We start from the raw sequence: 12,434 nt of genomic DNA, 5'->3' as shown, positions 1-12,434 counted from the left end.
GCCTACCTCATGAAATTCCAGGAGAAATTCAGTGAAATAATATATTTAAAGTACCTGACACATAGAGGGGGTTTGAAGGGTACATATCCTTTAAAGTAACAAAGTACTATACAAGTATAAAGATGTAAGTACAAAGAAAGTCAAAAGTTTGTTTGAACCCTATGTCTGAAAAACCAAGACACTACTGGGATCCTACCCAATGTCTTCAAGTGGTTGATCTCTTCAAGCTTACTTTTCTCTGTGCCTCTTTTCATTCTCCTTCCTTAATTCTAAAAGTCAAACACAAAGAACTCCTGGTTCCTCCAGCTCATCAGGATCTCTCTCGCTCTGGCCTTCATGTTGGTAATGACCTGGTTTAGAAGAGTCCCCCAAGTCCTCAGCATCCCAGGATTGGATGAGGCACCTCTCCTCAGGCCCAACAGGCCCTTATACGCTCATCACAACATTTACAGGCTGTTTTGTGATTGTATGATTGATTATTGGCATGCTACATTGGATTAAAGACTTAGTGGTGACAGATTCAGGCTGTTTTGCTCACTATTATAGTACCCAGAACACAGTACAATGTCTACTAAATAGTAGATTCTCCACAAATATTTGTGTAATAAATAATTAAACAAAAGAACTCCTGTTGAGTTTTTATTTTTTGGATAAGAGTAAAATTTTTCTTCAAAAGAATAAAATTTTTTATGTTTGTACACGTCTATAAATTCATCATAAATATGTACTCAAGTCACTCATCTCAAGGTTATATAGTTGTTTTAAGTTCAAACTCTCCACTAAATTTGTGATTTCTTGGGTTTTCTGCCAGTGTTTCTATAATGGCAGGCTTTGATGTTCGGTTTTCTTTTATTTTTAGTAATAATTACTAAGTACTAAGTTTTATTACTTATGCTTTCACAAATGTTCTATATGTTATTGATTCTTTTACTGAAATGTTCTTTTAAATGTTTTAAACTATTTTAAGATATGTCCCTACACTAAATGAATTTCCTCATCCAGGATGATTTTTCATAGAGATCATATTAATAAAATCAACTTTTATAGAACTATGAGGTGAAAATCAAAAAGTCTTACTATTAGAGGGGTGCCTGGGTGGCTCAGTTGGTTAAGCCAACTCTTGCTGTTGGCTCAGGTTATGATCTCAGGGTCTTGGGATCAAGCCCTACATCAGGCTCCACTCTCAGCACAGAGTCTGCATGAGATTCTTTTCCTCTGCCCCTTCTCCCACTGTCCCTCCTTCTACTCACTCTCTCTTTCTCTCTCTCTTTCTCAAAATAAATAAATAAATATTTAAAAGTAACATTAGGTATCCAATAGTATTGTTGTCTGTGTACTTTCTCCTCTATAGCTGTTATTTTTTCTCTAATAATAATCATCTTTCCCTTACATTTTGGTAGAACTGCTCAAGTTTGCTTCCCACATTTTGTGTGTTACCATCACTTTGCCCCTGCACTATCTCCTATAGGGATTTTAGCTCTGATGTTGAATTGTTGGTTTCTTTGTGGCCCTTCCGTGTCTCGGCTCTCTTGTCTTCCCAGTCTGCTGTCTTTGTATGTCGACTAGTTCTCTGCTTAAGCCTTTCTGCTCCTGCTTTATAGAGGTCATCACTTCCTGCATTCCATCAAAGTATTTAGTTTCCTAACACTTTCCTCCAGTTGTTGTAAAAATATATATATAATATATTGGTATGCGTGAAGATATCCTCGGTGTTCAGGATATTTTTTTTCACTTGTTCTGCAGTACATTTCATGTTTATTTTCCACTTTGTTCACTTTCAAGTGCGATGAGATTTATCTATACTGTATTGCCGTACTGTGTATCTATACATTAAATGTTTGCCAGCCCTAGTTTCCAGGCACTGTTCATTTGGGAGATAGTTAAATGCCATTCTCAAAGAAGAAATGGAGATTATGCACCTCCAAAGTCACCTGTAAGTGTGCTCGACAGAGACTGCAGCTTTTCCTATGCCCACCATCTGGTTCATTGTCCTTTGAACCAATGGACTACAGTGGGGACAAAAATCACAGAATAACCCTGCTAACAAGTCTCTTTTTCTGTTCCCACCCATGAGTCTTAAATGAAGTGTTTCATCTTCCAAATACTGTATATCAGTGCCAATTGTCTTTTTGTTTTTTAGCCGTAGTTGTTTTTTTATGGTTTTGTTTGTTTGTTTTTAATGAGTGAGGGAATGGGTATAGTCCAAGAGCAAAGCAATGTTGAGCAGATTACTGTCTCCTAGGATCTCTGTTAGGTATTGAAAACCCCACGATGAACACAATAGACATAACCTCTGCCCTCCTTAAGTCCATAATTTACCTAAGATCCAGTTATTAAACACATACAAATGTGATATGTTCCACCTATACTAGGGAGAGCTAACTATAGACAAAGAAGAACAAAATGGAAATGATGGGAATGGTAGCTTCATGGTGACAGCTTTTAATAGAATATTCTACATAAAAGAGAGAGCTCCTTTTTTCGTTGGTTTAAACTTTACATTTCAGAGCCACAGACCATAAACTAAAGAATTTTCTATTTTTTTTGGTAGAAGGGTAAATGTGATGTTTCTATTGACTATATAGGGACTTGTTAAAAAATGTTTTTTTTTTTATTTTAATCTCTGGTAATTTGTTAAAAGTAATTTGGATTCCAGTAATTTTTAACAGTTTTAAAATTTGATGCTGTTGACAAGTTTTATCTTTTTTAAATGCATTTTCATAGATATTTTTAGTGAAAAATTGGAAGTAACTGCAGCAAGGAGTGATAGCTAGAATCCATTTTAAAATTAAAGTGAGAAGTCATTTCAAGAGATGTTTAAGAGGCCAATTCTACAGGGACTGGTGATAGATTAAATTGAGACAGGGAGCAGTTTAACAAGACTCAGGTTTTGGCAAATAAATATATGGATGTAAGCTCTAGGAAAAAGCCTACGCTAGAAATAAGAACTTAAAAGTCATGTCCCAGTCAGTTGCCATCTGAAAGTGGAAAGTCAAGAATAGAAGACCCCAAAGCATTTACTCTTCTCATGTGGTGAGTCTTGAAATATGTCAAAAGATAACCCAATGTTATGCTGAGCGAAATAAGTCAATCAGAGAAAAGCATGTATCATATGACCTCACTGATATGAGAAATTCTTAATCTCAGGAAACAAACTGAGGGTTGCTGGAGTGGGGGGTCAGGTGGGAGGGATGGGGTGGCTGGGTGATAGACATTGGGGAGGGTATGTGCTATGGTGAGTGCTGTGAATTGTGCAAGACTGTTGAATCTCAGATCTGTACCTCTGAAACAAATAATGCAATATATGTTAAGAAAAAAAAAAAAAGAAGAAGATAGTAGGAGGGGAAGAATGAAGGGGGGAATCGGAGGGGGAGATGAACCATGAGAGACGATGGACTCTGAAAAACAAACTGAGGGTTCTAGAGGGGAGGGGGGTGGGAGGATGGGTTAGCCTGGTGATGGGTATTAAAGAGGGCACGTACTGCATGGAGCACTGGGTGTTATACACAAATAATGAATCATGGAACACTACATCAAAAACTAATGATGTAATGTATGGTGATTAACATAACAATTAAAAAAAGTAAAAAAAAAGATAACCCAAGTGAACCGAATTTTGCTCTGTGTGGCACAACTTACACTTTTTAAAACAGCAATAATGACTGAATTTCTCCCCTACCTTCCAAGGGTCTCTCACATCACCCATTTTTTCCTTAACCACAGCCACTGTTCAAATAGAATCCCATTCACCTTGAATTCTCGTGTGCTTTATTAATTTGGAATAAGTCGGTTGGTTTCCCAACATTATAAAGTGGGGACTTCAGTGAGGAGGTGACAATTCAGCAGAGCATAGTGCACAATGTAGGGCTCTGGGACTCCCATCCGCTTCTCACCACCTTCCTTCCCTCCTTCCCTTTCATTGTCAGAGTCTCATCTCTTGCCACCCTTATTTTTATGACTGTCTCTTATTGGTCTCTCAGAACCTTGCTTTACTCCTTTTTTTTTTTTTTTTAAGATTTATTTATTTATTTGAGAGAGAGAGAGAACATGAGTGGGGGGAGGAGCAGAGGGAGAGAATCTTTCAAGCAGACTCCACGCTGAGCATGGAGCTGATGTGGGGCTCTATCCCATGACCCATGAGATCATGATCTGAGCTGAAACCAAGAGTCAGATGCTTAACCGCTTAATTTACTGAACCACCCAGATGCCCTTACTCCTTTCTAATCCATTCTTCATCACCTATTAGATTTACTCATTTGTTTTTCCTGAAGTGGAATAACAAGCTCAAGGCTTGGTTCTCACCTTAATCTTCAGGGAAAATCACAACTTACCCCAGAGTCTTCCTCCACAAAAATGGGAAAATTTGGTTTGCCTTGCCTTGCATCCTTCATAATGGAAAAGAGTAAAGGAGACAAGGTATATGAAAGTAAACACAAATTCTGCACATATGATGGTATGTTACACTAGTTGGAGTAATACTAGCAGTGTAAGAGAAACTCTGGCAGCTTAATAGCTTATCAAAGTAAGATTTATTTTTTCCCTCCAATGAGTAGGACTTACATTGATCCAGGGTCTCTGGCTTCTTTCTACCCTGCTTTCCCCAGCACCTCATAATTCTTCACTCTGCCAGCAAACAAGGGAAGGGACAGGAAGAATCACCCATGGGAGGCTTTTAAGGGCAAAGATTGCAAATCATGTATATCACTTCTGATCCTATCCAGTTAACCAGAATTCAGTCACATGGCCATACTTAACTGGAGGTTGGGAAATTTTGTTTAGCTGTTTACATAGAATGAGAAAGAAATGGACTTTGATGAACACACAACAATCTGCCATTTCATGACATTCCTATAATTCTACTGGGTGAAGGGGGTACCAATATAATAAATATCTGTCTTAAAGAAAGTCAGTCATTGGGATGACCCAAACATACAAATGACCAACTAGAATTTAAGATAAAATAAATGCTAAGTTTTAGGTTCAAAGTGCTAAGGACTTAGAGTACACCAGGACTTACTAAGAGCCTAACTGCCATAGCCATTTCTGTGTACTTATTTATTATATACCATCCTTATATTTATAGAAGGGAAACACTCAGGTTCAATTAAGTTGTATTAGTCACCAAAATCCAAATGACTATGTATAATGGCAGATCTGCACTCAAGCCCAAGATGAAGGAGTGATTGATTTTGCCTGGGGATTTGAGGGAAGAATGTTTGATGGAAGAAACATTTCGAATTGGTCCTGAAGGACAAGTACATAACTGACAGAGTGAAAATTTTTAAAAGTAAATCAGAATTTATTACTCCCAGCTTAAAAACCACTGATGCTTCCATCACACTTGGAATGTAATCCAAACTGCTACTTGCGTTGACTTGCAAACCTATGTATCTGGTTTGGGACCACCCCTATGAACTCATCTTGTCCCCCCACCTTGTCATCACCATTCTAGTCCCTGACCCATTGTCAATAACTCAGTTGACTGTTTCCTTTGCCTGGAATGCTCTTGCTCTTGTCCCCCCACCTTGTCGTCACCATTCTAGTCCCTGACCCATTGTCAATAACTCAGTTGACTGTTTCCTTTGCCTGGAATGCTCTTGCTCTTGCTTTCCTCTTTTTCCTCCTCCGGTATTTCTTAGCCTGGATTCAAAGACAGCCGAAAACTCCTAAGAGAGCCTTTCCCTGACACTTCATTGTTCTCTATTATCTCACTCTGTTGTAATTCTCTTCCCAACATTTATCATTATCTGATATCTCTCTCTCTCCCCCTCTCTACTTACTCCCTCCCTCCCTCTCTTCCTTCTTCTTTCTACTCTCTGCCATCAGAATGCAAACACCTTGAAAACATGAAGCTTCTCTATCTTGTTCACTGCCAAACCAAAACAATATGGCTCAAAATGGCTTGCTAAATAAGTGAGTCCTGTTTCGACAGGTTGAGAAATGGGGGGAATAAAGATATTAGAGATTGAAGGTAGCTTCAAGAGCCAAGGCAAGTTGTATATCAATATAAGGGGTTATGTACTTTCAAACCTCACATTTTTCTCTTAAATCTGAATATGACATATTCTTCTTTTGTATAAGACCCGGGTGTCTGTTGGTGGAATATTGTGTGCTGTTGGTGGAAGATTATGTGCAATATCTGGTACTTGTTCTTTCAAAAAAGACTTAATGATGCTTGGGATATTTCTAAAAAGGGCAAGGGCCAGGAGAGGCTGCTGTACAATTCCAGACTAAAAATATCAGGGTTGTTTTGCCTTGAAATATTAGGTTAAGAAGAGGTGGGAACAAAATCTGAAGTGATTTGGAGAAAATAAACATAGTTTTATTCAGTAAAACCCAACATCCTATTTTTCAGACTCCTATTAAACCTTGAGAGAAGACACATTTAGGGCAAATAAAATATCATAACCCTTCATTTGCATAACACTATGTTTATAAAATTTTTTCTTTTTTTTCTAAATATGCACACAACATCTGTATGCTGAGTATAATTATTCCTATTCTATAAATTGAGGATATCAAGGCTCTGAGACGTAGTTTGCCAGAATTTCTTGAGGAAAAGAATCATGTCTAATTTATCCTTTTAATGTTGTTTGTAAATTTAAATAAGAAAGAAGGAAGGAAGGAAGGAAGGAAGGAAGGAAGGAAGGAAGGAAGGAAAGAAGAAAGGACAAATGTCTATTAAATTGAATTGGATAAAACTCATATAAATAAGAAATAGGTTTCCTAAGAATGTCTTGCCACTGGATACCCATTTCTTCATCATTAAAGGTGAAGAGAGGTAATTTACTTTTTTTTTTTTTTTTTGCTCCAAAGTCCAAAAGGCCCTCAGCCCTGAAAAATAATGAGCAGAATGAACTCAGAAATTTAAATTGCAACCAAAAAGATGTTAACATCTCTAAACTGAGCCTGGAGGAAATTAGTCTTAGAAGGAAGAAGATTGAGAGATCCTTGTTTCAACATCTTGACAAGATGATGGAATAACATAAGATCCTTTTCCTCAAATCAACCCTGTAAAATCTAAGCAAGAGGGAAGCAACAAACCCAAAACTGTTAGTTTTGGTTCTGGCCAAGACTGAGTAAGCACACTTTGTCCTGTCTCTCCCACACCATGCAATGAAAAACCCTGGACAGAATGCACAGAGTAGCTATCTGAAGAATATTTATAAAAATAAAATAAAAGTGGTAACAGGCAGATTGGGGAAGGAAACAGAACTCGAAATAACACCAAACCAGTGATGACTTTCCTCTTTTTCCTCCTCCGGTATTTCTTAGCCTGGATTCAAAGACAGACGAAAACTCCTAAGTATTCACCAGATGTGAACTCTGTATTAGTTTGCTAGAGCTGCCAGAACCCAGTAACACACACCGGGTGCCTTAAAAAAAAAGTAGAGATTTATTATCTCACAGTTCTGGAGGATAGAAGTTCAAAATCAAGGTGTCAGCAGTATGGGTTCCTTCTAAGTGTTGTGGAGGAAGGATTTCTTTCAGCCTCTCTTTAGCTTGTGGATGGCTGTCTTTTCACATCATCTTCCTTTTATATGTACTGATGTCCAAACTTCCCTTTTTATGAGGACACCAGTCATGTTAGATTAGCATACCATCCTACTTCAGTGTGGCCTTATCTTAGCAGAACTAATTACATCTGCAATGATCTTATTTTCAAATAAAGTCATGTTCTGAGGTGTGAGGGTTAGGACTTTGACACAGGATTGAGGGTGGGGGTTCAATTCAACCCATTTAAAAAGATTTAAAAAATAAGATTTAAGGTTTAAAAAACAAACAACAACAAAAAAACACCTTTTCTTTCTGGACCAAGGAGCAGGAAAGAAGGTTCCCATGGGTCAAAGAGAATGGTAGAGTCCCCTGCTTTTGGTTTTGTCTTGTTTTTCCTTCTCTTCCACTCCAGTCTCCAGGCAATCCCATAGCAAATAGTAGTGGGAAGACTGACAGCCATGACAGGCAGGCACCTACACCTCTAAGGGAGAAGAAGCCATACTGACCAGAAAACTGTGGCACTGAGAGAGTGGGAGGTGTTCCTTCTTATCATTCTATATACCTTGGCTTTTTGGCCCTGATGTAGACTCAGTCTCAGGAAGTACATGGCAGAGCTGGGAACCTACAATATCATTTCTTAGACAGAAAACAAAGGTGGGGGTGGGGTGAGCTGAATGGTTGGATGGGATGGATATTGGGAGCCAGAATGTATCAGGAAAATCACCAAAGGGAAATAAAGGGATCCCATAAAGTCTCTTGGTGAACTCTTGGTCTCACCTTCAAGCTGTGCATTCATGGGGCTTGGTCCTAAATTGCATACAAAAGTCTTTGAGAATTGAACTATGGGATAAATTCCCACCCAGGCCCCAGACTAGCCACCACATGATACACACATGGGACAGATCTAAGTGAGCCTCCAAAGGCTTTGAAAATTAAGACTACATTGGAACCACAACCCAGAGAGAAGACCAGTAAGAATTTGTGGTCTTAAACTAGGATAATTCCCTGCTGAAACAAACAAAAAATATTCCCTATAAGATTTAAATAAGGCTCAGACCCTTGCAATATTGAAAATGTCCAAGATATTATCCAAAATTATAAACAAAAGAATGAGGAAACCATAATATCTTGTAAGAAAGAAAGTCATCAACAGATATTAACGCTGAGATGATAGAGATATTGGAATTATTATAGATAAAGGCTTTAAAGAAATTAATTTAACCATGCTCTGCAAAGTAAGGGTAAACACTTTGGAAATAAAAGAAAGTGGAGCACTTGGGTGGCTCAGTCAGTTAAGCGTCTGACTCTTGATCTCAGCTCAGGTCTTGATCTCAGAGTCCCAAGTTCAAGCCCCATTTTGGGATCCACACTGGGCATGGAGCTTACTTAAGAAAGAAAGAAAAAGAAGAAAAAGAAAGAAAGAGAGAAAGAAAGAGAGGAAGAAAGAAAGAAAGAGAGAAAGAAAGAAAGGAAGGAAGAGAGAGAGAAAGGAAGGAAGAAAGAAAGAAGAAAGGAAGGGAGAGAGAAAGAATAGAAAGGACATATCACTAGATAAATAGAAGTTATAACAAAGAATCAACTGGAAAATGTAGAACTGAAAAATAACACTTTTCACTGAATGGGCTCAGTAGCAAAATAGAGATGACAGAGGAAAAAGTCAGTAAACTTGTTGACAGAGCAATAAAAATTATCCAGTTTTGAAGAACAGAGAAGGAAAATGATTGAAAAAGAAATAGAGCCTTAGGACTGGTGAGACAATACCAAAGAGGCTAAGAGTTATGCCATAAGAACTCCAGATGGAAAAGAGAAAGAGTGTGGGGAAGAAAAATCTCTTAAAGAGATAATGGCTAATATCTTCTCAAATGTGGCCAAAGACTTAAACTTAAGTAATAATTGTAACATTGAATTATTTATTATCGTTGCTGTTATTACTGACATTTATTGAGCACTTTGTCTGTTCTGGGACTTGTTTTAAGTCCTTTACACGCTTATTTAGTCTTCAAGGAGTAACACATAGAAATTCTTGCCCAAGGTCATGGAGGTATTAAGTCGTAAAGACAAGAAACAAATTTAAGTAGTCTGTGTCTGGTGAAAAAGCTCTTAACCACAATGTAACATACTCTCTGGCTCATCTAGTGGGTCAATCTCTCCTCTGCACTTAGATTCTCAATGGCAGTTACTTTGTGTGCTGTACTATGATTTTTTTTCAAGTATGTGTAGTTCTTGGTGTAGTATCTAATATATGGAGGCTCAAAACATTCGAGGGAGAGAAGAAGAAGAACTATAATACAGGGTTGTTTTAGTCTGTCTGGGCTGCTATCACAAAATACCACACACTAGATGGCTTATAAACAACAGAAATTGTTCTGGAGGATGGAAGTCCAAGATCAGGGTGCCAGCATGGTTGGGTGAGGGCTGTTTTCTGATTGCAGACTTCTCGTTATGTCCTCATGTGGCAGAAGGGGTAAAGGAGCTCTCTGAGCCCCCTTTTATAAGGGAACAAATCTTATTCATGAGGCCCCTGACCTCATGATTTAATTCCTTCTCAAAGGTTCCACCTCTTAATACCATCACATTGGCATTAGGATTTCAGCATATGAATTTAAGGGGGGACATAAACACTCAAACCATAACAAGGGTGAAAGTTATTTGTGAACCTGATTTACTATCTAATAAGACGATATTTTTTTAATGACCCTGAGATCACAACCGGAGCCGAAATCAAGAGTTTGTTGCTTAACCAACTGAGCTATCCAAGCACCCCTCTGCTGACACTCTTACATCCCAAATTATCTAGTAGGCTTCTGGTACATATAGCTGCTTAATTTTAAAAATTTTGTAGTTTGATGAAATAGGATAAGACTACACCTTCCATAAAAAAAAAAAAAAAAAAAAAAAAAAAAATGGTGTTATAGAAAGATGCCCTGCCTCTAACGCTAACTAGTTTCCTACTCTTAGGAAAGTCAAAAGCCACTTAACCTTTGGAGACTCAGCATCTTTTCTTAAACTAAGGAGCGAACATTCCAGTGCCCAACTAGGGTATATTGTGAAGATTGATGGGGTCATGTCTGTGAAATGCTTTGGAGAGCACTATGCAAATGATATTTCATTTGCTTTAACTCATCAAGAGGCAGACAGGAATAAGCAAAGCATACTAGAGAAAGAGCTTGACAGGCTAGGGGAGGGAGAGACTAACTCCAGCTGGGAGCATTGAAGGTATGTGGGTAAAGACTAAAACAAGCTGGGAAGGAATTGTTTCATTAGAAAGGAGGCCAAGGCCAGAGTTAGAGAGTTGTGTCCTTGCATGGCGAGCTCCCACCGCGGGAACTTACTTCTGACCTCCTCCTTCTCCCTGGAGCTTGGAAGAGATATGATCTCAGGGAATATGCTCAAAATCACTGCAAGCATTTGGAACACTTTGTAATCCCAAGAGAGAGAGAACACGACACAGATGAAAAGCAGAGAGGAGGGAGGTTTTGAGATGAGCAGGCTTTTTATAAAATGTCTTTGATTTTTTTATATTTTTTTAATTTTGGGGGAGCTTTTCTTTTCCAAACTGAACCAAATTAGATTCTAGTCCAATTGGGGAAACTAACAGTTGTGCCTTCTACTCTGCTTTAGCACAGATTTCATGCCAGTGTTTTTCAAACTTCAGTGTGAATATGAATACCTTGAGGAGCTTATTTAAGGAAAAAAAAAAAAATGACTCCCAGGCTGCATCCCCAGGGCTGTCGATGCAGGGCCTACCTGGAGTTGGACCATAGTTCTTCATTTTGACATGTAACCAGGTGCTCCAGATGTAGATGTCCATTCTAACTGTGGACAAGACCGAAGATCGGTCCATGCCAAAGCTGAGGGCATAGTATTTGGCACTCGAAGTAGTTCCAACATTGCTTAGACTCCCTTCCAAGAACAGCAGCTTTGGGATGTCCAGAGAGGGAGATTTGAAATCCATGTTGGACTTTTCCAAATTGCTTTATTTTATTCTTTGCATTTTCTTCCACTCAGAAGCAAGAGTTTAAAAAACCAGATCTTGGCTTTGCAGATGTTGCTGGCCCAGAGCCCCCTGCACCACCCCACCATAGTCAACTCAACCCCATTGAGTCCTTTGACATCCCTGTGGATGGTGAGCCCTTGGGCCATGTTTCCCTTCGAGCTGTTTGCAGACAAAGTTCCAAAGACAGCAGCAAACTTTCATGCTCTGAGCCCTGGGGGAAAAGGACTTGGTTATAAAGGTTCCTGCTTTCACAGGATTATTCTGGGATTTCTGTGCCAGAGTGGTGACATCATATGCCATAACAGAACTGACAACAAGTCCATCTATGGGGAGAAAGCTGATGATGAGAACTTCATCTTGAATATAGGGGTCCTGGCATCTCGTCCATGGCAAAGGCTGAGCCCAACACAAATGGTTCCCAGCTTTTCATCTGCACTACCAAGCCTGAGTGGTTGGATGGCAAGCAGGTGGTCTTTGGCAGGTGAATGAGGACAGGAATATTGTGGAATCCATGGAGCACTCTGGGTCCAGGAATGGCAAGAACAGCAAGAAGATCACCATTGCTGACTGTGGACAAATCTAACAAATTAGACTTGTGTTTTATCTTAACTACCAGACCATTCCTTCTGTAGCTCAGGAAAGCACCCCGTCACCCCCATCTGTTTGAAATATCCTATAATTTTTGTGCTTTTGCTGCCATTCTCTGGGTTCCATGTTTTCCTTACTTCCCTCCAAGTCTAGCTGGATTGCAGAGTTAAGTTTATGATAGTGAAATAAAAACTAAACAACAACAAAACCAGATCTCATTAGTCAATTTTTACTTTAAATTCACTTAAGACCTTGGCCACTGCACCACCCAGTCCAGGAAGCAGTATAATGATGGTCTTTAGAAAACAAGTTGAGGACACAGTTTTGTTTTCATACCAAGCCAAATGCAGTA

The 12,434-nt window shown here is 38.8% G+C and overlaps 1 pseudogene; it reads left to right on the top strand.

Annotated features, from left to right (window-relative positions):
* LOC116639593 overlaps positions 1 to 12,077 on the top strand; it is a 119,500-nt pseudogene extending 107,423 nt beyond the window's left edge.
* Positions 12,078 to 12,434: the final 357 nt, after the last annotated feature.

The sequence above is a fragment of the Phoca vitulina genome, unplaced genomic scaffold, assembly GCF_004348235.1.
Source record: "Phoca vitulina isolate PV1807 unplaced genomic scaffold, GSC_HSeal_1.0 scaffold18, whole genome shotgun sequence".
In the NCBI taxonomy this organism is placed as follows: Eukaryota; Metazoa; Chordata; class Mammalia; order Carnivora; family Phocidae; genus Phoca; species Phoca vitulina.
Note: the sequence above shows the minus strand (reverse complement) of the source record. Positions and strands in the feature narration are given on the sequence as shown.